General features: G+C 35.0%; 1 protein-coding gene across 7 annotated transcripts in view; it reads right to left on the bottom strand.

The window, feature by feature from the left end:
- The window catches only part of KHDRBS2 (KH RNA binding domain containing, signal transduction associated 2), a 609247-nt gene that overhangs the window by 29419 nt on the left and 554624 nt on the right, over positions 1-25204 (bottom strand). The window lies entirely within an intron of this gene.

Genomic DNA, 25204 nt, shown 5'->3' with positions numbered 1-25204 from the left:
ATCATCTTTTCACTTTGAAACATGAAACTGTATTTATACTCCCCTCTGTACCTTTCACACCATGTGTGTGCAGTCCCCAAATATATAAGCTATTTTGTTTCACCCAGTATTTTGCTAGATGCTTCCACATTTCAATAACTGCCCAAAAGATGTTCTTCCTTCATTTCTTAATCAAAGCACACTCTTCCCCTGACCCATTCTGCTACCGCTTTACACTTCTCCTCACTGTTTCCTGCAGCATCAGCTTCCCCCTTGAAGGCATAATACCTACTAGCGTCCCAGAGTCTTATGTGTTTCTCATCCTTAAAATGCTCTCCCTTACCCACATATCTCCTTCTAGCAACTAACTATCCCATTTCTTGAAAAGAAGTGACTCTACTCACTCTTTTCACTGACTCTTCCTCCATATGCATTTGAAGATGCTCAATCAGGCTGTCGTTTCACTGTTCCACTAAAACAGCTTTTGACAAGATGTCAACATTTTCACATTCAATGGTCAAGACTTCGTGTTCATTTTACTTTAGCACCATGTAACACAGTTGATTATTTCATGATTCTGCAAACGCTTCACTTGCTTCTGAGATCTCTTTCATGGTTCTTCTAATGAACTTTATTTCTTCATTCTTCTCTATGGGTACCAATCCTGGTGACTGCTAGGGCTCAGTTATTAGAATGCTTCTCTTTTCTATTCATACTTACTCCCTAAGCAGTCTCATCCTGTCTGAATGTTCTATCTAAGAGCAAATTCACTTCTACTTGCAAAATATATCTAGAATCTGATCATGTCTAAACATATCTACAGCTATTACTGAGTTAAAGTTATTGCTATCTCTTATTTAAACGAGTACACTACCCTTTTAAGTGGTCTCTATGTAACGATTGCTCTGTTTCTATTATCTATGTAGCCAAGTCATTTTTATAGAAGTAAGTTAGATCACATTAGCTCTCTACTCAAAATTCGTCAATAGCTTCCCATATTCTTTAGGAGAAAAAGAAAAAAAATTCTTATTTTGCCTACACCATTTGCCCCCGCCCTACCCTAGTATTTCTCAGACCTCATGCTCTCCTTTTCCCTGCTCACTTACCCTACTCCGGGTTCACTGGGCTCCTAGATGTTCTCTGAACTTGACAAACACATTACTGTCTCAGAACTGTCTCACTTGCTGTTTCTCCTTCCTGAAACATGCTTTTTCTAAATATCCAATTGTCCCTTTTCTCATTCCTGCAGAGCTCACACAAATGTCACTTATGAGAGGTTTTCCTGATCAATCTATTTACAGTCCACTGATCAATCTGTTTAGACTAGGACCCACCCACCCCTCCCTTGCTTTGCCCATCTTGCCATTCATTGATCACCACCATACATATCATATAAACAAACACACAAACACTCATTTGCTTATTCATTTGTTGGCTATTGCCTACTTCTAGAATATAAACTTCTTGGTATAGAAAATTGGGCTCTCATTTATTCACTTGCTCTCACTGTTCCAAGCAGTTTTTCTAGAACAACGTTTGGCACATAACAGCTGCTCAGTGGGTATTTATAGGGCAATAGAGTAAATTGCTCATAGGAAGATCAGACACCATTTAAATGAGTAGCTTAATAAAACCAAATCACAATTAAAAAAAAATAACATACAAAAGTAAAAATTATTGTAATTTAATTTGTATTGGGCTAATTCATATATTTTTAATCTTACTGAGGGATATATAAGTATTGATGATACATTATATTTTCCTTCAAATTCACTTCTTGGTTTAAAGTTAGATATCAATCATTGCCCCCCATATCAGTCTTAATTTATAAGTTATCCCAAGGTCAGTAATTCATTTTAAGTATATGACAGTATATCAAGACAATGGCTGAATATCAAATACCAAATTCCGTAAGGGCTGAAGGTAAGAGATGGATGCCAGAGGTTTAGGATGGAAGGAAAGACAGAAAGGCCTAAATTTACATGTTCTCCAAATGTGGTTGTCATTATCCCTCATAGTGATTCCATGGGTCTCAGTAAGTACTTTTGATTTTATTGATAGTCAAGTAAGAGAAACAACAAGAGAAGTCTATATATTAGAGATAAAAAGAGAAGTAGAGAGGACTTTGGTCATCCTTATCTCCCTTGAAGGCAATTTATAATACATGAACTTCAATTTAAGTACGAAGAAGCTAAAAAAAAAATGGCCTAGCTCAGCTCACAATGCTCAACGTGTTTACATTCAAAGTGTCTGAAAAACATATGGTGATGTGTTTTCCCCATCCATCTAATGATTTGAGATTGTAGAGGGCAAACATGATTGGCTGGAATCTGGATGTATATCTCTTCTTTTACATACTTGTCATGATAGAAACGATGCAACCCAACTCAGAGTCCTCTTATAGCCAACTCCTCAGAGTTGTTATATTGATTTCATAAATGATCAAGAAGTGGCCATCATGAGAAAGTAAGTTAATAAGCAGCACTCCCACTTATAGCAGTGTAGAGGAAAATGCTGGCATTGAAGGAAGCTTATCCTTGCCTTTGTCATCACATCATCGATACATTTTCTGTGAGTAAGCCTCTGATCATGTTCTCCAAAGTGTGCTGTGTGAAGACCAGTAGCTCTGTAACAGCATCTAGTGGCATTAATATGTTTCTCAATTTTTATTTTAATTCAGAGAGAGAAAAAGAACAGTAGTGGGAGAGAATATGATTGATAGAGAAGCACGGTTATTGTCTATCATAAGTGATACATACACACCAAGAGGGAATTTTAACAGAATTCTAAAAAAAGGCAGAAGAGAGCATACAAGTTATTTGTAAAATAATGGATAATGGAAGATAATGGAAAATGATGTGTCATCATCAAAATGGACTCTGCTAGAGTCTATACCTTGATTATTAAAATATAGCTTCTCATTTCCTCTACAGATAAATGTTTACTTGGACAAATGGCTGCACTAATAGTGAATACACCTTTTCATCTAACTGTGCCACCCCTTCAGCTACATGTGCCTTTGTGACTACATTAGATCGTATGTGATGTCTGCAGAGATAGGAGTGGAAATCAAGATCCTTTCCCATTTAAGAATAATCTCCTCATCCTGGGCTTGTGCACCTTTACTTTCTCAGTTAGTACAAGGCATTCAGTGTGATGATCTAGTGTCTACCATGCAAATGAAGACAATACCTTAAGATGTCCTAAGTTGCAACACGGTAGGTTCCTCTTCCTCAAATGACCACATGGAACACACTTACTTTACACTCCTGCTTGCCTCGGGGATTTTTAAGAGAAAAATACATTTAAAAATACTATTTGGGTCACTGAATTTTGAGTCTCTGTTACGACACATTAGATGAATACCGAAATCACTATGTAGAACTGTGAAAATGCCATTTGAATCCCAAACTTCAGGGCATTAGCTTAGTGGGAGGGAGGAGGGTGCAAATAAAAAATACTTTAGGGTAGATAACTGAGGTCCTTGTTATGCCACTACCTGTGACAATTTGGAAAGTAGGCTATGGGCCTGGATATACTTTGCTAGAGAAAAATGTTAAACAAAGCCCAACTATTGGTAATCCTTGCTATTTTTTAAGAAAGGTTTACAAAATATAAGAACTCAATAAGAAGGATCATTTTGCAAGATGAAGCAAAAGTGAATAGAACTTTACTAAGAGAGGCTATCTTCTTCTGATTTGTTAGTTCTATAATTTAAATCGATAGACGATTCAAAAATTTGAGGCTTAACAGAGTACAATGGAGTTAATTGCTTCTGTATTTCAATAGCAAGAGATACTATGTGTTGCTCAAAGATCTCCTTACATCTTCCCATTGGACTTTGCTCTCATATATGATTTCTAAAGCAATCCTTAGACCTTCAAACATACACCAGCAGGAAGAATGCTGTGAAAATTGTAAAGTTCCCAAGAAGGGTGTACTCTACTCTACTGGATTCACATGTGGACATGGAAAGGTCCATTTATCCACTGGGATAAAGAAGACTCTTTTAGGATATCTGGCTTAACTCCCAGAAAACAGAACAGAGGCTGCAGATGCACGTATCAAAAAACAAAACATTTCACTGCTGTTTCTAGGTGCCTTTACCTCTTTGGCAAGATTTTGTAACTGTTATTGCCCACTGAGTCTTAAGTGTTTTCTTCTGTTTTTTTTTTTTTTTTTTTTTTGTTAATGATAGTTGCTCTTGCAGTTATTCTGTTCCCTTTCGACCATTTTATATTGTGTTTTCTGTATGGGGAAGAAGGTTGAGGGTAAGACAGATAATCTATCATTTTTCAGGTTGCCAAATTGTAAAGAACTACATCAAGACTTAATGTGGAGATGTGCATATTTTCCAGAGATCCTGGATTTTGAACTGGTTGCAGTAATTGGAATGAAACTTAGATTTTCTTTGTTGGAAAGAAAGTAGGTTTTTTTTTTTTTTAATAGAAAGAAGGATATTCACTCACATGTGGATGACTAGAGCACTGGACTGTAGAAGACTTCTCATTGTTCCCTTCTACAATCCATTTGTCCCTTATTCCCTAAGAGATACTGATCAGTTCAAGACTACACTTTCTAATCTCCTTTACCTTTGAGTGTATTCATGTGCAGAGTGATGTTACGCTTTTGGAGTGGCTGGGGCTGGTTGTTCCTTTCCTTGTTTAGTGCTTCCTTCAGGATCTCTTGTAAGGCAGGCCTGGTAGTGACAAAATCTCTCAGCAGTTGCTTCTTGGTAAAGGATTTTATGTCTCCTTTGCTTATGAAGCTTAGTTTGGCTGGATATGAAATTCTGGGTTGAAAATTCTTTTCTTTAAGTATGTTGAATATTGGCCCCCACTCTCTTTTGGCTTGTAGGGTTTCTAGCAAGAGATCCACTGTGAATCTGATGACTATGTATCTGGGGTTGCTTTTCTTGAGGAGTATCTTTGTGGTATTCTGTGTATTTCCTTAATTTGCATGTTGGACTGTCTTGCTAAGTTGGGGAAGTTCTTCTGGATGATATCCTGAAGGATGTTTTTCAACTTTGTATCATTCTCCCAGTCACTTTCAGGTACACCAATCAAACATAATCACATATTTTGTGGGAGCTGTGTTCAAACTTGTTTTCTTGCTTTGTTTCATTGAGTTGATCTTCAATCTCTGATATTCTTTCCTCCTCCTGATTGATTCAGCCATTACACAATGGTAAAGAGATCGATGCAACAAGAAGAGCTAACCATCCTAAATATATATGCACCCAATACAGGATCACACAGATACATGAAGCACGTTTTTAAAGACCTACAAAGAGGCTTAGACTCCCACACAATAATACTGGGAGACTTTAACACCCCACTGTCAATATTAGATCAATAAGACAGAAAATTAACAAGGATATTCAGGACTTGAGCTCAGATCTGGACCAAGCAGACCTAATAAACAGCTACAGGACTCTCCATGCCAAATCCACAGAATATACATTATTCTAGGCACCACCTTGCTCTCATTCTAAAATTGACCACATAATTGGAAGGAAAATGCTCCTTAGCAAATAAAAGAATGGAAATCCTAACAGTTTCTCAGGCCACAGTGCAATCAAATTAAACTCAAGATTAAGAAACTCACTCAAAACTGCACAACTACACGGAAACTGAACAACCAGCTCCTGAATGGCTACTGGGTAAATAATGAAATTAAGGCAGAAATAAAGATATTCTTTGAAACCAATGAGAACGAAGACACAATATACCAGAATCTCTGAAACACATTTAAAGCAGTGTGTAGAGGGAAATTTATAGCATGAAATGTCCATAAAAGAAATGAGGAAAGATCTAAAACTGACACCCTGATGTCACAGTTAAAAAAACTAGAGAAGCAAGAACAAACAATTTCAAAACCTAGCCAAAGACAAACGACTAAGATCAGAACAGAACTGAAGGAGATAGAGACATAAAAAAACACCTTTGAAAAAAAAAAATCAATGAATCCAAGAGCTATTTTTTGAAAAGATCAACAAAATAGACTGGCAGCCAGACTAATAAAGAAGAAAAGAGTGAATAATCAAATAGATGCAATAAAAAATGGTAAGAGGGATATCACCAGTGATCCCGCAGAAGTACAAACATTCAAAGAATACTATAAACAACTCTATGGAAAAAAAAACCAAAAATCTACAAGAAATTGATAAATTCCTAGATACTTCCACCCTCCCAAGAGAAAACCAGGAAGAAGTTGAATTCCTGAATAGACCAATAACAAGGTCTGAAATTGTGGCAGCAATTAATAGCCTACCAACCAAAAAAAGTCCAGGACCAGATGGGTTCATAGCCAAATTCTACCAGGGTTACAAAAAGGACATGGTACCATTGCTTCTGAAACTATTCCAAGCAACAGAAAAAATGGGAATCCTCCTTAACTCATTTTATGATACCAACATCATGTGGATACCAAAACCTGGCAGACACACAACAGAAAAAGAACATTTCAGGACAATATCCATGATGAACATTGATGTGAAAATTCTCAATAAAATACTGGCAAGTCAAATCCACCAGCATATCAAAAAGCTTATCCATCATGATCAAGTTGGCTTTATCCCTCAGATCAAGGCTGGGTCAATGTATGCAAATCCATAAAAGTAATCTATCACATAAACAGAACCAAAGACAAAAACCATGATTATCTCACTAGATTCAGACATGGCCTTTGACAAAATTCAATAGACTTTATGCCAAAAACTTTCATAAAAGTAAGTATTGATGGAACTTATCTTATAATAATAATAAGAGCTATTTATGAGAAACCCACAACCAATATCATGCTGAATGGGCAAAACTGGAAGCATTCCCTTTCAAAGCCAGCACAAGACAAGGATGCCCTCTCTCACCACTGCTATTGAATACAGTATTAAAAGTTCTTACCAGGACAATCAGGTAAGAAAAAAGAATAAAGCATACCCAATTAGGAAAAGAGGAATTCAAACTGTCTCTATTTCTGATGACATGATTGTATATTTAGAAGACCCCACCATCTCAGCCCAAAATCTCTTTAAGGTGATAAGCAACTTCAGCAAAGTTTCAGTATACAAAATTACAATGTGCAAAAATTACAAGCATTCCTATACACCAATAGCAGACAAAAAGAGTCAAATCATGAACTCCTATTCACCATTGCTACAAAGAGAGTAAAATATGCAGGAATACAACTAACAAGGAATGTGAAGGACCTCTTCAAGGAGAACTACAAACCACTGTTCAAGGAAATGAGAGAAGATACAAACAGATGGAAAAACATTCCATGCTCATGGTTAATAAGAATTGGTATTGTCAAAATGGCCATACTCCCCAAAGTAATTTATAGATTGTTGCTATCTCCATCAAGCTTCTATTGACTTTCTTCACAGAATTGGGAAAAAAACACCTTAAATTTCATATAGGACCAAAAAAGAGCCTGCATACCAAGACAATCCTAAGGAAAAAACAAAAACAAAAACAAAAAAAAACCAAAAAACATCACACTACCTGTCTTCAACCTATACTACAAGGCTACAATAATCAAAACAGCATGGTACTTGTACTAAAGTAGAAATATAGACAAATGGAACAGATTGACATCCTCACAAGTAACGTCACACATCTACATCCACGTGATCCTTTGACAAACCTAACAAAAACAAGCAATGGGGAGAGTATTTCCTATTTAATAAATGATGTTGGGAAAACTAGCTAGCCATATTCAGAAAGCTGAAACTGAATCCCTTACTTATACCTTACACAAAAATTAACTAAAGATGGATTAAAGATTTAAATGTAAGACCTAGAATCATAAAAACCCTGGAAGAAAGCCTAGGCAATACCATTCAGGACATAGGCATGAGCAAGGACTTCATGTCTAAAACACCAAAAGCAATGGCAACACAAGAAAAAAACAACACCATCAAAAAGTGGGTGAAGGATATGAACAGACACTTCTTAGAAGAAAGCATTTATGCAGCCAACAAACATGAAATAAAGCTCATCATCGCTCACCATTAGAGACATGCAAATCAAAACCATACTGAGATACTGTCTCATGCCAGTTAGAATGGCAATCACTAAAAAATCAGGGGACAACAGATGCTGGAGAGGATGTGGAGAAACAGGAACACTTTTACACTGTTCGTGGGAGTGTAAATTACTTCGACCATTGTGGAAGACAATGTAGCGATTCCTCAAGGATCTAGAAATACAAATACCATTTGACCTAGCAATCCCATTACTGGGTATATACCCAAAGGATTGTAAGTCATTCTGTCATAAAGACATATGCACACGTATGCTTATCGTGGCACTATTCACAATAGTAAAGACTTAGAACTAACCCAAATCCCATCAATGATAGACTGGATAAAGAAAATATAGCACATATACACCATGGAATACTATGCAGCCATAAAAAACGATGAGCTCGTGTCCTTTGTAAGAACATGGACAAAGCTGGAAACCATCATTCTCAGCAACCTGACACAAGAACAGAAAACCAGACACCACATGGTCTCACTCATAAGTGGGAATTGAACAATGAGGACACAGGGACATACAGAAGGAAACATCACACACTGGGGCCTGTCTGGGTTGGGGGTCCGCAGGAGGATTGTGAGGGGTTGGGGGGCTAGAGGACGGATAGCATTAGAAGAAATACGTAATGTAGGTGATAGGGTTATGAATGCAGCAAACCACCATGGCACATGCATACCTATGTTACAAAACTACATGTTCTGCACATGTACCTCAGAACTTGCAGTATAATTTTTAAAAAGTTATGTATTAATCTCTTGTTGACTCTTGCCTCCTTTACTCCACTTATTTTATGTATTAATCTGCTGTTGACTCCTGCCTTTTTTATTTATGTACACATTAATTTATTTCATTTATTTCATTATGTTTAGTGTTTAAGGTATAGAAGTCAAAAAGCCAATATGGTGTATAGAATTTTATTAATCATTAGATATATTTTTGAGTCAATGCAGCTAACATGATATACCTTAATTTTATGTATGTGTCACTTCTTAAAAAATTGTATCTGCTATAAGCACCAAAGTAATTAAATTCCAAATCACTGATAATTGCCATAATTTTAATTAACACCTCCATAATTATAACAGTGTGTTTAGAAACCTTAATCACTATATTTCTAGAATATAAAATAGAATATTAGTGAATTAAAAAATAACTAGGTTGTATTTATATAGAATTCATTTGTCCACATTTATTCATATTTAAACATGATTTAAAAACATGATAAATGAAACAAATGTAATAAAAATAATAGCTTTCTGAAATAATGAGAAGTACAGAACCGACTTTTTCTAGTCAATGTCACGTATTTTAAAATGTTACTGTTTTATTGCACATATTTATGGTATGAACATGATCTTTTGATATACATGGCAAAATGGTTACTAAAATCAAGCCAATTAACCTATGTTAAAAATAATAGAAAACAACAATATAAAAATCACCTGGGAAGTATATATAACTATCCAACTATTCTTAACATTTAAGGGGCTATTCTTAAATTTTGTTCTTATCAGCATTTACACTGAAGCCTTATTATACTGTACATTTACATTGTATCAATAGAGATATTAGTCAAGCAAAGATAAATCTTCAGCCAGGTTCCTATCCTCAAATTGTAAATTGGTAGTGCCTTTAATTCTATATCCACTTACATGTCGATCAAATTCTTCCATTAAGTTTCATAAAGCTCCATGAAAATGCTATTTAAAAAACAAAGCTACACTGTAGATAAATGAGTGTAACATGCATGTAGACATATCAGCTGTTACCACCAACCACAATCCCCTCTTGATGTCATTCAGAGTATTCACTGAACACTGCTAGATTGAAGGAATGGGAAACTCTTCACCAAATAGCTCAAGACTCCACAACTTCCATCCACATCTCATTACTGTTGTATTAGCTGCTAATTCTGATGGTTATCCTGAATCTTTCCCTGAAGGAGAACATCTGTTTTTTCCAGTACTGAAATGAAGTTAACCAGCAGTTTAACTTTATGCCTATGGTGGGAAACCTATACCTATGGAATGATGCTGATAGTGGAAAACCTATTTGAAAATAGGTTTTAAGATGATTTTCATTTGTCTATTCCTTCTAGAGAAAATCCTTCCTTCCCATAGAAACTAGCTGCATGTGTCTCTCCCTCCTTTACCTATCCCAACATTCTTTCATTTTCATTATCCCTAACTATACAAAGTAATAGTATAATGACCATAACACTTAGCAGCTACATACAGATACAGTCAGTCAATTTTGAAAAACATTAAACATCAAATAAACGGGGCTGGAAAAGCCTTCATGAAAATTACAATCTAACAGGAAAGCCCAGAAACAACTATTAAGGAGTGATTCATTTTTTGTTGTTGCTGTTCATCATATATGAAAACCCTAAAAATAAATAGGAATTACCTCAGTAAGATGGAATAAAGAAGCCTTACAGGCAGGAGGTCAGCACCAGCCAAGGCCCAGAGGCAAGAAAAAGTGTGCCATCAGCAGCTACTTGGCTGGAGTGGCTGCATATTAGTATTAGAGAGAGAGAGGGGCTCAGTATTCAATCTTGAGACAAATATCGGTATCAGGTCTTGAAGGATTTTGTCTTAACAGGAAGCGGTTTGAATTTTATATTAGGAGCCATTGAAGACAATGAAGGATTTAGGAGGGAAGCATGATTATGTTTTTGCTTAAACGGGTCACTCTTTGGGTGGTGTCTTGCTTTTTTGCTGCTGTATCATCAGCCTCTGGCACATTACTGAACACATGATAGATGCTCTACAAATATTTAATGTATAAATAAATGGAGAAGCAAATCACTTTAGTATGAATAACTTCCACAATTGATCTTTGCCTTGTGTTTTTATACCTGTATTTCCTTTGTATCCATGAACTTTGGCTTTTTGAAATTAAAATGTGAGAATCTTGACATATTAAGTGATTTGTGAACACAAGTTATAATATCTCAAGTCACTAGATGCTACATTCAGGATCCAGACTTTAAACTGCTAAATGTACTTTTTTTTTTTTTAAATAACTTTGCAGGATAATTCTGGGCTAACTTCAATCAGCAATTCAAGAGCATTTTGAAAGACTTGTAAAATCTGATATTTGGGAGGCCCAAACTCAAATGCATAGTTTATTAAGAAGCAGTATTTGCTTAATTATCTTTTTTCCAATATTTTAATAACATCCGTAGTGAAAGATAGAACTTATATCCATTAAATGCGAATTCCTAATCGACTTAAATCTTTCCTACTCCCTTACCCCTTTATCATCTGATTTCCAGAGTCAAAGATTTTAAAATGAGAAGGGGCCTTAAACAACAAATTAAGCAATCTGCCTCTTTAACATTCTTCTACCTCATCTCCCCTCCAAGAAACAACAATAATGATAAAAATATATATTTAATACTTCTATGGCACTTACTACACACCAAACACTGCTAAGAGCTTTACATGATAACCTTTGTTATTTATTTGCTACAATGTTTGAATGATGGTATTAGCCCAAGAGCAGAAGAGAAAATTTATTTTTAGCTAATTAAGTTACTTGTCTTAAACGAATCCAGCTTTGCAGTTCATCCAGTCCATTCATTATATGCATCCAAAATAGTCATTCTCATGTTTATTTGCATAAAACCAGACTATTTATGGGGAACTATTTACAGTATGATCTTGAGCTGATTGTGATTAGGAATATTAGATGAGCTGTGAGCTCCCCTCTCTATTTACGTGTCCTACTCTTCCTTCTCGGAAAAATCACAGCTACCATCTAGAACAAGGGCCTGCTCCAAGCACACATGCTTCTCAACACCCTCTAAATCTCTTTCAATTTTTTCCTCCTCTGGGAAGCTTTCTCAGATACTCAATAACCCTACAAAGCTATATATTACCCAAAAATAGTGTGGTGGTGTTGAAACCCCACCTTTATATATGTTATTGCTTGTCTGTCTTCTCTACTATAATGTGATTTTCATGAGATCAGGGCTATTTGCATCATCACTGTATTCCCAGGGGGCAACCTAGTGCCTGACACATAGTAAACGGAATACTGGCCAAATGAATAAACTGAAGTCTTGGAACTGCTGTGCTTTATATTCATTCCAACTCTAAAGAGCTACTTTCTAACCTGCAATCGTCATCCAACAATTCATTGCATCACCATTAATTACCACCCAGCCCTTCCTGTGAACTCTCCCTTTCACTACCCCTTCTATTTTGGGACTCTCATGATATCTTATGACACTGATCAAACACCTTAGCATTCAGTTCTGTTTGGAACAAGCTAGGCAATTTCCTTTACCACTTTCCTTGACTCTTCCATGACCTAACTTCAATAAAAGTCAACTGTCTGACTATATTTAAAAAACATATGGGGGAACCTAAAGGTTTTGAGAAGTTTGTATCCAGAAAAGTAGATATGGCTATTAGACAGCTTCTAAATGATAGGGAAAAGGTGCTACTCACCTAGAGAAGATAAGACATGGGCTAGGAGATTTAGATAAGAAGCCTTGAAACTATGCCAGGTAATCTGAGACTTGGGTATAAAATATGCAAATTTGAGATGATTCTCCTTCACTACTTCTCATGAATTGAGGATAGACAATTGTGATCACATAAAAACCATTACATAATTCAATAAGTATTTGGTGTACCAGTACTATTCTGTGAATACGAAGAGGAAAAGATAAATTAACATACCACTTAGATATGTTGGAATAAAATATACAAATGTTGCAAGGTATACATGAACAGAATAATATTGTGAATATTTTCAACCTACTTTGTCTCAGTTTATGTGACGAGATTTATAACTTAACTGCGTACGAGATACTATTCGAAGTGTTAGGAAATATATAGCAGTGAGCAAAATAGACAAAGACATCTGCCCTCATGGATTTCACAAGCAAAGTATTATACAAGTAAAATAAACAGTTATAAGTGCTAAGGTGAAAAGACTAAATATGGAAGGGGGAACATTAAGTTTGGGGATGAGGGTAAAATTGTAGTTAAAGTGGTTGGGAAAGTTCTTACCGATGACTTTATACTGAAAAACGACCTGAAGGAGTTAAATCAATAATCATTGGAAATATAGAGAAAGAGCAATCTAGACAAAAGGAATAGAAAACATAAAGGCATTGAGGTAGGAGTGTACTTAGCGTAGTCAAGGAATGGCAACAAAGTCAGAGTGTCAGGGCTGAGGAAGCAAGGGAGAGTTACAGGAAATGAGGGAGGGATCGAGAATTCTACTCCACACCCACCCCTACGTGCAGTCTTTACTCAAGTTGTATCTTGAACTCACTTGACTCTCTCTCCACCTTCATCTTTGCCATCAGATCCATTCCTAAGCCTTCACTGACCACAAACTCTGTAAGTTCTATAAAGAAATTTCCAATATAAAATAGCAATTATACGAATATGACTCTTTCAAAATATTGGCTGTAATACTGTTAAGGTTAAAAAACATACATTTTTCATTCAAATGTTAAAAGCCAATTATTTTAGGTAAATGCAGAATTACAAGGGCCGGGCGTGGTGGCTCACACCTGTAATCCCAGCACTTTGGGAGGCTGAGGCGGGTGGATCACTTGAAGTCAGGAGTTCGAAACCAGCCTGTCCAATATGGTGAAACCCCATCTTCACTAAAAATACAAAATTAGCTGGGCATGGTGGTGCATGCCTGTAATCCCAGCCACTCAGGAGGCTGAGGCAGGAGAATCGCTTGAACCTGGGAGGTGGAGGTTGTAGTGAGCCAAGAACGTGCCACTGCACTCTAGCCTGGGCAACAAGAGCAAAACTCCATCTCAAGAAAAAAAAAAAATGCAAAATTACAGTAATTTGGGCAAACAGTATTTATTTGAAAGCACCTACATTCAAGTAAGCTTGAAGTTTGATAACTAAATTAAATAAATCAGAGGTAGTCTCTGAATCCAGACATGATTTAACACTATTAATACTAATACTATAAGTAAATAGAAGTGAAGATATATATTGTTTATCAGGCTGCTGTTAATTTCAAGGTTTTAGAAATGAAATGCTCTGAGTCATTAAAATAGTTATAAAATGCAAGTATGATACATCCAGTCATAATGGAAAAGCATGGGAAAGATAATACATACTACATGTAACTACTATTATGAGTTAATGCTGACAATTAAAACTTATTAATCTCAACTTTGTAGAATAAAATCATGGGTGCCTATAACATTGGAATGGACAAGACATTTAAATATAAATATAAATATAGAATATTTAACTTATTTAGCCAGCATTCTGTGTACGTATTTTAGACAGTTCATTTTTCATTCAAGACATTTTCCCCTTAGAAACTGGCCTTTAAGGATGGCAAGAGAATTAAAACATATGAGTTAATCTCTCTGATATTAGAAATTAGTGTTCACATGTGTGATCATTTGCTTTGCTGAGAATTTAATATCCTTACATTCACATTGGTATGAAAATAAACCATGTTGACCTTTCAAACTCCCTAAATATATTTTACAGATTTTAAGTATAGGAGTAATTAAAATATATTTTAAATAAGTAGAAATATCTCAACAATTTTTATTCAAAAATTGAAAAATAGATGATTTTGTTTACTGAAAAATATAAAGTAGATTGTCTTTTTGCATGTATAGGTTTCAATCAAAATGCAAATACCTCGGTTCTGTGCTACAATATCACTGGTTCTCACAGACAAACTAACAAAGAAAAAGTCATGGGTTTTATTACTGTATTTATAAAGTATCTTTGAAATTCCATTAACATTGAATAAATAATTTTTAAATATTTTTGAAATGTTATTGTATCATTTACTTATTCAATGCATTTAATGAATAATGTTACATAGAAAGCATTGTGCTACAGGGTGACCATATTTGTATATAAATGTAACGTAACTTTTTGTCTTCCAAAATTAGAGAGTACACAAAATACATTAAACATAAATAGATGTATAGGTATACTGACAGATAGATAGAAAGCAGGGTAATTTCCTGCAGTTATTTTTCTGACTAGTTTGTTTTGAGAAAGTCAGAGAAGTAAATCTTCTACTCACAGCCAACTTACTGTGAGACAAGAAAGACAAGACTATAGTCTCATGATGGAGAATAGTGAGATTTCCATTCTCTGATCCCTTTGGAATACAATCAGTATTTTTTCTAAAACTGATATACATAATCCAAAAAAAGGTATCTGAAATTAAAATTGAGAATTGCTGTGTGTCATTTTGGACAAATCATTTAATCTCACCAACTCCCAGTTTCTCATCTTTAATATGGGTAATAATGATGTCTACTTGACATATTATGTAATGAGATAACCTGTGATACCACTATTATAAGTGTCGACTACATATCAGGTACTCAATAACTATTAATAATTGGTGTTTGTCCAATCAATAAAGGCATAGACACAAAGCTTCTCTTTTTAATATTCATAAAGATTGCAGTGCTGGAGAGATGTCATCTTCTTGAAATATTCTGAAACATGAAATAACCATATATGCCTTCTAAAGTTTTAGTTGATGGTATTTAATGTTCTCAAGATGAAATATAGCCTAATTATTCATGTGGAAAGTGACATATTTGTTCTACTCATAGATTAAGGATCAAGATAGATGATGTATATAAGGCATCTAGTGTAGAATAATGATCAGCTTTGCAAAGATTCATTTTATTAAAAAAATGGGTATTTTGCCTCATTTGAGGCAAACCCATGCCTCAAATGAGAAGGAAGCATATTTATATATGCTTTTGTTTTTTTAATGCAACATTAAACATACATACATTTGCATACAACACTGCAAACTGTCGCCCTTTATAAACACTCTTTAATATTTTTCCAATTTAGCTTCCATTTTTGGCTTACTTGGACCCTTTATTACATAAATGAGGGTGAGCAATTTTATAACAAAACATTCATCTTTTATTGTGTAGAATTATTATTAGAACATAGCAATAATTTTCTATAAATAATGCTTTCCACTGACTGATTAATGAGGCTCAGCGGTACATGACATTATTAAATGAACTGTTACATGCCTTTGGTACAAGTACATAGAAGCGATTGAACCCTAGTTTGAAATGGATATAATTTTAACTATATCACATTTCTCTTTGGCTGTCACAATTCATGAGTATCAGTAGGATTTCAATGCTGTAAACATCAGTACAGTTTATAATTATTTCAGTACTTTAGTAGACTTTGCAACTGAATTCACTGGTGCAAGCACTACGGATATGTATTAATAGTGATTTACATTTTTTCTCATTCAGGTCCCAAATAGAATCTCCTATGTGTTGCATGATGTGCAAAAATCACTTGTTACTTATTAAGTAAAAGGTTATTTTCATGCATTAGACTAGAAATTTAAATGACCAGCCTCTGGGGAAAGAATATGTGAGTTGACACCAATGATTCCATTTTGACAGTTTTTCTTTGCGTAAAAAATTCATCCAGAAACTCTTGGCATGTACCTGAAGTCAGGTAGAGTTTTTACTGTTTTGTGATTAGAAACATTATAAAGCCTGCTCACTACAGAACATTAGAAATAATTATTATACAAAACATTAATAGTAATTAGAACTACTGCAAAGATAAAGGAAATCAGAATTGTTTGTCTTTGTTTAGCACCACCGTTGCATACTTTGAACTCAATTTTAATTATGTATTTTCATGTCTTCTTTTTGTCTCAGACTATGAGTGATTATTCCTTAGCACCACGCACAAGTCCATTTTCTATGTTTTAATTCTATCTAGGCTCTTCCTTGTCACTTCCCTCTTAACATGCTCTGTATCAAAACATGGTGCAGTGTCTCTTAAAAACCTGAGTTTCTTTATGACTCTATGTCCCCGACTGTGTTAATTTTTGTCTACATGAAAGTCCTTCTACTTATTTATCTGGAAAGGTATTCATCATCCTCCTGATATCCAGCTCAATGGTCAGCTTTATATTACGGATTTACCCACCCTCCCAGGCAAGATTTACCCTTTAACACCTGTGTTGTGTAAGACTCTGCTCATACCTTCAGGTAGATCAGTTCTCATTGTACCTGAGCTTGTTTTTTTTTTTTTGTTTTTTTTTGTTTTTTTTTCAATCTTGATCTCACCCTTTATCACAGTGATTCTTAATATCTAATATGCATAAGCGTTACAAGAATGCTGTGTTAAAACTACAGAGTTTTGAGCCTCATTCTTCAGATTTTTATGCCACTGGACTCAGCAGGGGCCCAGAAATCTGGAGTTTCATTTATAGTGTTCCTGATGCAGAAGTCTGAGATCATGCTTTTTAAAAACCTATAGTAACTGTGAATTAATGAAAGCCTGAGCAATACCTTATTTGTTTCTGTATACCTAAGTCCAGATTAGTGATATTCAATAAATATTTGTTGAATAATTTAAAAATATTAAATAATTTCTATATGAATAATTTGTAAGCTAACTGACAGTACACACATAGATTTGTGGCTATGTTTATAACTGTTCTTATGGAACGTTTATTAGTGGTCAATGTCAATTTAAGGGTTGCTACTCAAGTTAATTCTTGGTATTATTTTTTCCTAAAACTTTTTCTTGAATAGTACTTGAATAAAAATAATAAATATAAGATGTGCTTGGAAGTATAACTAGAATCCTTGCTTTAAGAATTAGTATTCAAAAGATAGTTCAAAACCAATAATAAGGAGCTTAAACAACAAGGTGAAATATCACAGAGATAAACGTATTTTTCTAGGTTTAGGTTAAAAATATCAATTGTGAAAAGTCAAGATAATGTTAGAACTGGTTTGACAGCAGTTAATTTAGAATAATCTCATTTTTCAGTTTATAACAAGTTTTATGAAACCCAATAATGTGACATAGCCACTTAAGAAAACCACGAAGATTATGCTGAAGTACTTTTGAAGATAGAAGCACAGGACGTCATAGTGTCATTTCTTTAAAGGCGCCAGTCAACTCTCATCTGATATATCCCAAGATCACTGAGCCCAACTTTAAGATGGACACTAGAAATCCTGGAATGGTTTCAGAAAAAACATCTAAGATATTTGGTGAAATGGAAATTATGATATACTAAGAACAGTTGAAGGAAATCATGTCTATGTGGGCATTTATGCTGGATACCAGTTTGTTACTGGTACAATAATGCTGCGTAACCAACAACTCCAAAATATCAACATCATACAACAATAAGAAATTACTCAGTTCACGTGCTTTTGGTTTGGCTGGAAGTTGGCTGATGTAGGCTGGGCTTGCTGCGCTCTGTTCTAGCTATGCACAGAGCTGGGCTTGGCAATACCTGAGGTCTGAGCTCCACATGTGTTCATTCTAAAGCTCAGAGTAAAAGAAAAGCAGGCACATGAGGAAGCTCTTCTCATGGCAATGGCAAGAAGACAAGTGGGAAACACATAGACCTCCTAAGACCTAGCTTTAGAGATGACCTTAATGTATCAGTTGAGGCAACATACATTACAGCAAAAAGTCAAAACTTATAGAAAAACTTAAGAAAAACATACTCCGCCACTTGATGAGAGGTACTGAAAAAATCATACAGCAAAGATCATGAACATAGGGTGGGGCGAAGAACTAGAGCCAATACTCTACCACATTCTGGGTTGGATACTGACAGAGGGAGATCTTCTTTAAGAAAGGCTGATGTTGATGAAAAAATAACCTAGATTTATTTACGTGTAGGTTCACAGGACACATTAGAGACCAATGTATATAAATGGATATTACAAGGAGGTAGATGTTGCTTCATTTTAGAGTTTCCCAATAGGTCGAGGTATTTAAAAAATGGAATGAAGTATTTGGGAAGCATTATGATATTAGGGCAGAGAGTCCACTCTTTGGAATTGGACAGAAACCAGTTCAAAGTTTGGACTTTTAATTTATTAAGCTATAAAGTCCTGGACATGGCGAACATTTTGGATCCTAGTATCTTTATCTGTAACATGAAAATAAAATTATCTATTTCATTATGTAATGTTCACAAAGTACCTAATAAGGGCCTCTGGCACATATCAAATGCTTAGTATTGTAGCTATTATTTATTATTAGTAGTAACGTACTACCTTTAGAAATGGTTATGCCCGCTGCCTAGCCTTTTATACTTCTCTTTTGCTTCTTTCATAAGTCTCCTATAATTTAATATTACTGAATATTATATAATGCAACTCCACAATTATGTATCCTCAAATTCCAAATCCAAAAGCTATAAAACCAAAAAGTTCTTCTTAGAGTGTCTGAAAGAATTATGCAACAAAATTCTGATGAAAAGTGATAAAAAGCTATGTATAATGCTTTATATCTTGCTTAGTATAGTTATTTATATATTCAATACAATTATGTTAATACATGTTTTTGGCCCAGATTTCACAAGTAGTGATATGCAACATATAATATATGCATTGTAGTGTCTTTCTAAAATACAAACAATTCTGAATATGAAACATCTTGTATACAGTATTGCAACTGGAAGATTGTAAACCCATACTTAAATGTACCTTATTTGTTAACCATTCTATTTTTAGCACCTAGAAAAATAACAAACCCTTAATACACATGAATTTCATGATACATTAAAAGATGTTCACAAAATTTAAAATTCTAATTATGAAAAATAAATAATATCTCTATCTTCTTTTGACTCTGTCTCACATTTTTCCCAGGTAAATCTGATTCATTACTGAGGCCTTCCAAAGATAGAGTGTGTTGTTACTGGCTCTCCAATTCTATGATTTAAGACCACAAAGATCTATCTTTTTCCATGTGGACTGCAGTGTTAGAAGATAAATATCATCCTTATTTATATCTTTGTAGTACAATTTGAAGTCAGGTGGCCTGAAACCCTTGGCGTTGTTGTTGTTGTTGTTGTTGTTGTTATTTAGTTTTTTCTTAGAATTGCTTTGGCTTTTCTGGCTCTTTTTTTTTGGTTCCATACAGATCTCAAGCCTATAGTAATCAAAACAGCATTATACCTATATGCAATATACACATAGATCACTAAAACAGAATAGAGAACCCAGAAATAAAACCACATATTTACAGCCAACTAATCACTGACAAAATTGACAACAATATGCAGTGGGGAAAGAACACACCTTCTTCAATAAAGGATGCTAGAAAAATTGGATAGCAATACACAGAAGAATAAAACTAGATCCCTGTCTTTTACCATGTACAAAAGTCAACTCAAGAGGTATTAAAGTCTTAAATATAAGACCTGAAACTATAAGAACACTAGAAAAAAACTTAGGAAAAACTCTTCTATATTTTGGTCTAAACAAATAATCCATGACTAAGAGCATAGAAGCACAGGTAACCAAAAACAGATAAAATGGACTACAATAAATTAAAAAGCTTCTCCACAGCAAAAGAAATAATTAACAGAGTGAGAAGACAACTGCAGAATGGAAGAAAATATTTAAAAACCATGCATTTGACAAAGGACTAATATCCAGAATCTACAAGGAAAACAAACAACTCAACGTAACAACAACAGCAGCAAAAGCCCTCAACTAATCCCATTAAAATGCAAACACGTAAACATAATTTTTTTCAAAAGAAGACATGCAAATGGCCACCATCAATATCACCAATCATTAGAAAAATGCAAATTAAAACCACAATCAGATACCATCTCACATCAGTCCAAATGGCTGTTATTAAAAAGTCAAAAAAATAGATGTTGGCAAAGATGTGGAGAAAATGAAATGTTTATAAACTGCTGGTGGAAATGTAAACTAGTACAACCTCTATGGAAACTAGTGTGTAGATTTCTTAAATAACTAAAAACAGAACTACCATTTGATACAGTGATCCCACTACTGAGTAACTACCCAAAGGAAAATAAGTCATACATACATAACTACCGTCACTCATGTTTATCACAACACTATTCACAATAGCAAAGACATGCAATCAACCTAAATGTTCATCAGTCGATGAGTGGATAAAGAAAACCTGGTATATGCACATAATGGAATACATTATGGAATACATTAGTCGATGAGTGGATAAAGAAAACCTGGTATGCACATAATGGAATCCATAAAAGAAATGAAATCATATATTTTGCCACAACATGGATGGAACTGGAGGCCACTATCTTAAGTGAAACAACTTAAACCCAGAAAGACAAATACTGCATTTCTCCCTTATAGGTGGAGCTAAATAATATGTACACATGGACATAGAGTGTGGAATGACAATGGAGACTCAGAAGAGATGGGAAGTGGGTAATGAGAAATTACTTAATAGGTTGAATGTACAATATGTGGGTGGTGGTTACACTAAAAGCCCAGACGTCACTACTATGCAATCTATGCATGCAGCAAATTACACCTGTGCTCCATACATTTACACAAACATATACAAATCTCTCTCTTCTCTCATTACCAGTGCAAAATAACGATTGCAAAATAACAAGACCTGGAGGCAATTATTTTAACATGCAAATTGAGTAAGAAACCAAAGAAAACAATGAAAGCACAGAAAGGTTGCTCAGAAAAGGCTGGAATGGCAACCAATGGAGAACTTATTAGGCTCAGATAACTACATTGGCCTGGTACAGAAAAAAGATGATCATAATTTTCTCCAAAGATGAATTTGGTCTTGCTAATTTCTAGATTTGATGATAACCTCAAACTCCACCCAAATACCACCTTTTTTCTTATTTTTTTTTTTTATTGGTATGTTTAATCTTTCTTGTTTCCTTCCTATTGCCTCAGCTATATGCCCCAATACTTCCAAAAGTCTTATCTGCCTAAAGGAAATGTAGTTCCTTAGCAATGAATCATTTTCTCATTTCTTTGTCTTTGCACGGGATGAGGAACTTAACCTATGTTTTACTTACCATTACAATTCCAGCCTGGCATGAGCTCTTCTGGGAAGCCTTGTGGTATTTTCTCTTAACCCTCTACCTGCATGACCTCCCATGCTCTCTCATATCCTCTAACACATCCTTCTAACACAGTACTTATCACATGTTATCTGTTTATTTGAATTCTGTCTTTAATTGTTTACACATAGTCCCCTGTATTTTAGTACGTCCTTCCTACTGTGCCCTTGGAAGCATTTCCTGTATACTGATTTTTTTTTTCTCTGTCTTGATTATTTTGTGTCGAACAGAATTTAGAAATTCAGGACCATGGTTATCTATAGATATGTCTGAATCCTTAAAGTGTTTAATTTCTTTAAATTAGTTGCCAGCATCTAAAACTCGAGTATAGCACAGAAAAACTGATGCAGCAGGTTACATTTTAAAAAAATGGCTACAACATTTTTTTTTCTATTCCTGAACTATGCTGTCACCCACTGACAGGTAAAGGCTATTATCCCTTCTCTTGAATCTGGCTGAACTTGTGAGGTGCTTGCAACTAATGGAATGAGACCAAATCATAAAAAATAATGCAACTTCTCTTTTGCTTTTTGGGATACTCATATCTGGTAGCCTGAGCTGCCATGCTATGAGGAAGCCTAAGTGACATGGAGAGGACTGTATGGGTGTTCCATGCAACAGTGCTAATTAAAGGACAAGCTGACAGCCAGCACCAACTGCTACATATCATATGAGAGAAGCATCCCTAGGTGATTTCACATTTTAGTCATTGAGAAGCCCCAGACATAGTGGAGCAGAAACAAGCCACTCTTGTTGTACCTTGTTTAGACTCCAGATGCCCACAAAATCCCTGAGCATAGTAAAAATGGTTATTCTTTATTACTAGGTTTTGGGGTAGTTTCTTAATGCAGGAATAGTAACTGTTTGTTATTTTTTCCTCCCGAAGAAGTCCAGCTTTTCAAACACTACTGACCTCCATTTTTTTTTTTTTTCAAACATAGAATACATGGCCACAATATCCTAAGACTGAGAAAATGATAGTCACTTTAGATAGGGCACATGCGTTTCAGTCTGCCACAGTCTCCACCAATTTTTGTTGCATACTTTGACAGTCATATGCATTCATAAACATTCCTGATCCCTTAAATATGTTATTCATATGGTAAACTTATTCTTTTTGTTTTTTTTTTGTTTTGTTTTTTTGCCGGGGGGAAGCTAGGCTTCTCTTCACCTACCAGTGAACCAGAATGTTACCTTAGATTCTTTACCTGTCCTTAATGCTGGGCTTTTTGCAACATATCAGGTTCTTTCAGTATTTAAGATGATCTAATGCTTCCTATTTTTGAAGCACTGATTGTGTATGGTTTACCCCAATACCTTCTTGTTTCCTCCTGAGGAATGTTTCCAATCCTAAATTAACCTGGTGAGGGGAAATGACTGACATGTTGACATGCCTTGATCTCAATAAATGATTAAGCAGGTTTTAGTTACTATCTAAAATGCTTCCTTAGATTTTCTTGAGAGACTTGTCATTCATGTGAGCAGAGAAAATGGTTTTTCTAACTCTTATTAGAGTTTCATACAAAGTATTTTAATGGTCTACTTTTAAATACAAACTGTATTTAAACTACTTAGGCAAGCAGTTTAGCTATTGCAAAATTAACCTTAAATTAATTAAAAACTCAACAAATCAAATGCATACTTAATGATAATTTGAGGAAACACATTGTTTCTTTCCTAAAACTAACAGTAGTTTTCTAACGTGCCTAAAATAAATATGTCAAATAAGAACTAAAAAAGAGAAAAAAAATAGTGTTTTTCCACACCTGAATTCTCATACTGCTAAGGTAACTTCAAACAACATCAAATCTACTGTTTATGCATGCAGAGGTCTATAGATGGCAGGAAAATACAACTAACTTGTAGAATAACTGTGGGAAAATATTTAAATCCAATAACCTTCTGTAAATTCAATCTCATCATAGACTATAGCACTGAGACATAAGGGAATTAAATTACAAAATGAGGGTGAATGACTTTATAGTGAACAATGCCACTTAAATGAATATTACAAGCTGTTATATACTTAATATTATAACTTTTATTAAGTTACTGGGTAACTGCAGTGCCTCACACTTTAGTTTTCATTAGAGGGATTTCTGTAGACTCAGTATCAAATGTAAGGGCTTACATTAAACTTATAGCCTAAAAACAGTAAATAATTTCTTCTTTTTTTCTTGCTCAGAAGTGTCTTTTGGTTAGAACTTTGCATGCAGATAAATCCATATTCTTTATTTTCTTATATTAAATGCATATTCTCTCTGGCCTTTTGAGGTACATAATGGAAGTCTGAATTGATTTAGGTTTTCAGGTAGTATTTGTTGGTCTTTATGTCTCAGACTGTGGAGTTGGTATATATGGGTCTGAACCCAACATTTACTATTACGATGTATTGTACTTGTAAAAATCACTTAGCATTTATAAAACTTAAGTTTTTTTCTATATAAAATGGGGGGAAAATGCCTGCCTCATACGTTGTTGCGGGGATTAAATGAGATAAAGCACCTCCAAACACAGCTTAGCAGCACAAAATGATTGTTAGCTATTGTAAGCCAATAGCTACAAGTAACCTTTTGCAAAAAAAGCAGTGGATCCCATCCTATAGGCTCTGACCCTTTAGGAGCTAAGAAGTTCGTGCAAGAGGCCTGAGAACCTATTTTTCCACCAAGTGTAGATATGTATATTCACTGTATATTCTAACTTTCTTTTGCTTTCTTGTAAATAAAATACAAATTGCATTTAAAAGCATTATGGTTTCCATAACAATTTCTTATCATCATTTACAAGTTCAAGCAACTGACACCAGTATGTACAGTTACAACTTATTGAAGTGTGATTAAAAATTTTAGATGTCCTGGATCTCTTAGATTTGCCTTCCCACTTCCATTCCCGCTTCCATCCTGTTCTCTACCTAGGGGATGACTAATGGTAGCACCTTCTATTGGATCTGTTTTCCTATGCTTTCTAATGGGTCCATCTAGCAGGAGCAATGATCGGAAACTGGCAGGAGGAAGAAGAGTGAGCTCAGGGTCCACACTCCCTGTACTTCCTCCTTCGGGATGGCCGTGGTTGCCATTCTGAAGCAGAAGTCTCAGTTCCTGTCAGGTGGCCTCTCCTGCAGCTTCCTCTGTCTCTCTTTTATTCCTATTTTTGGCAGTGGAGCACCTTACCTTAGGGATACTGTCTTCAGGGAACTAAATTGTCCATTGTGGTTCCCTGTTTAAACTCTCCACAAATTTTCCTAATTTAGGAGTCTAATTTTTCCCCCCTACTGTTTCAGCCTTGACAGCTAC

Source organism: Saimiri boliviensis, chromosome 4 (genome assembly GCF_048565385.1).
Source record: "Saimiri boliviensis isolate mSaiBol1 chromosome 4, mSaiBol1.pri, whole genome shotgun sequence".
NCBI classification, from domain to species: domain Eukaryota; kingdom Metazoa; phylum Chordata; class Mammalia; order Primates; family Cebidae; genus Saimiri; species Saimiri boliviensis.
The sequence above is the reverse complement of the archived record's forward strand: the minus strand, read 5'-3'. Positions and strand labels throughout refer to the sequence as shown.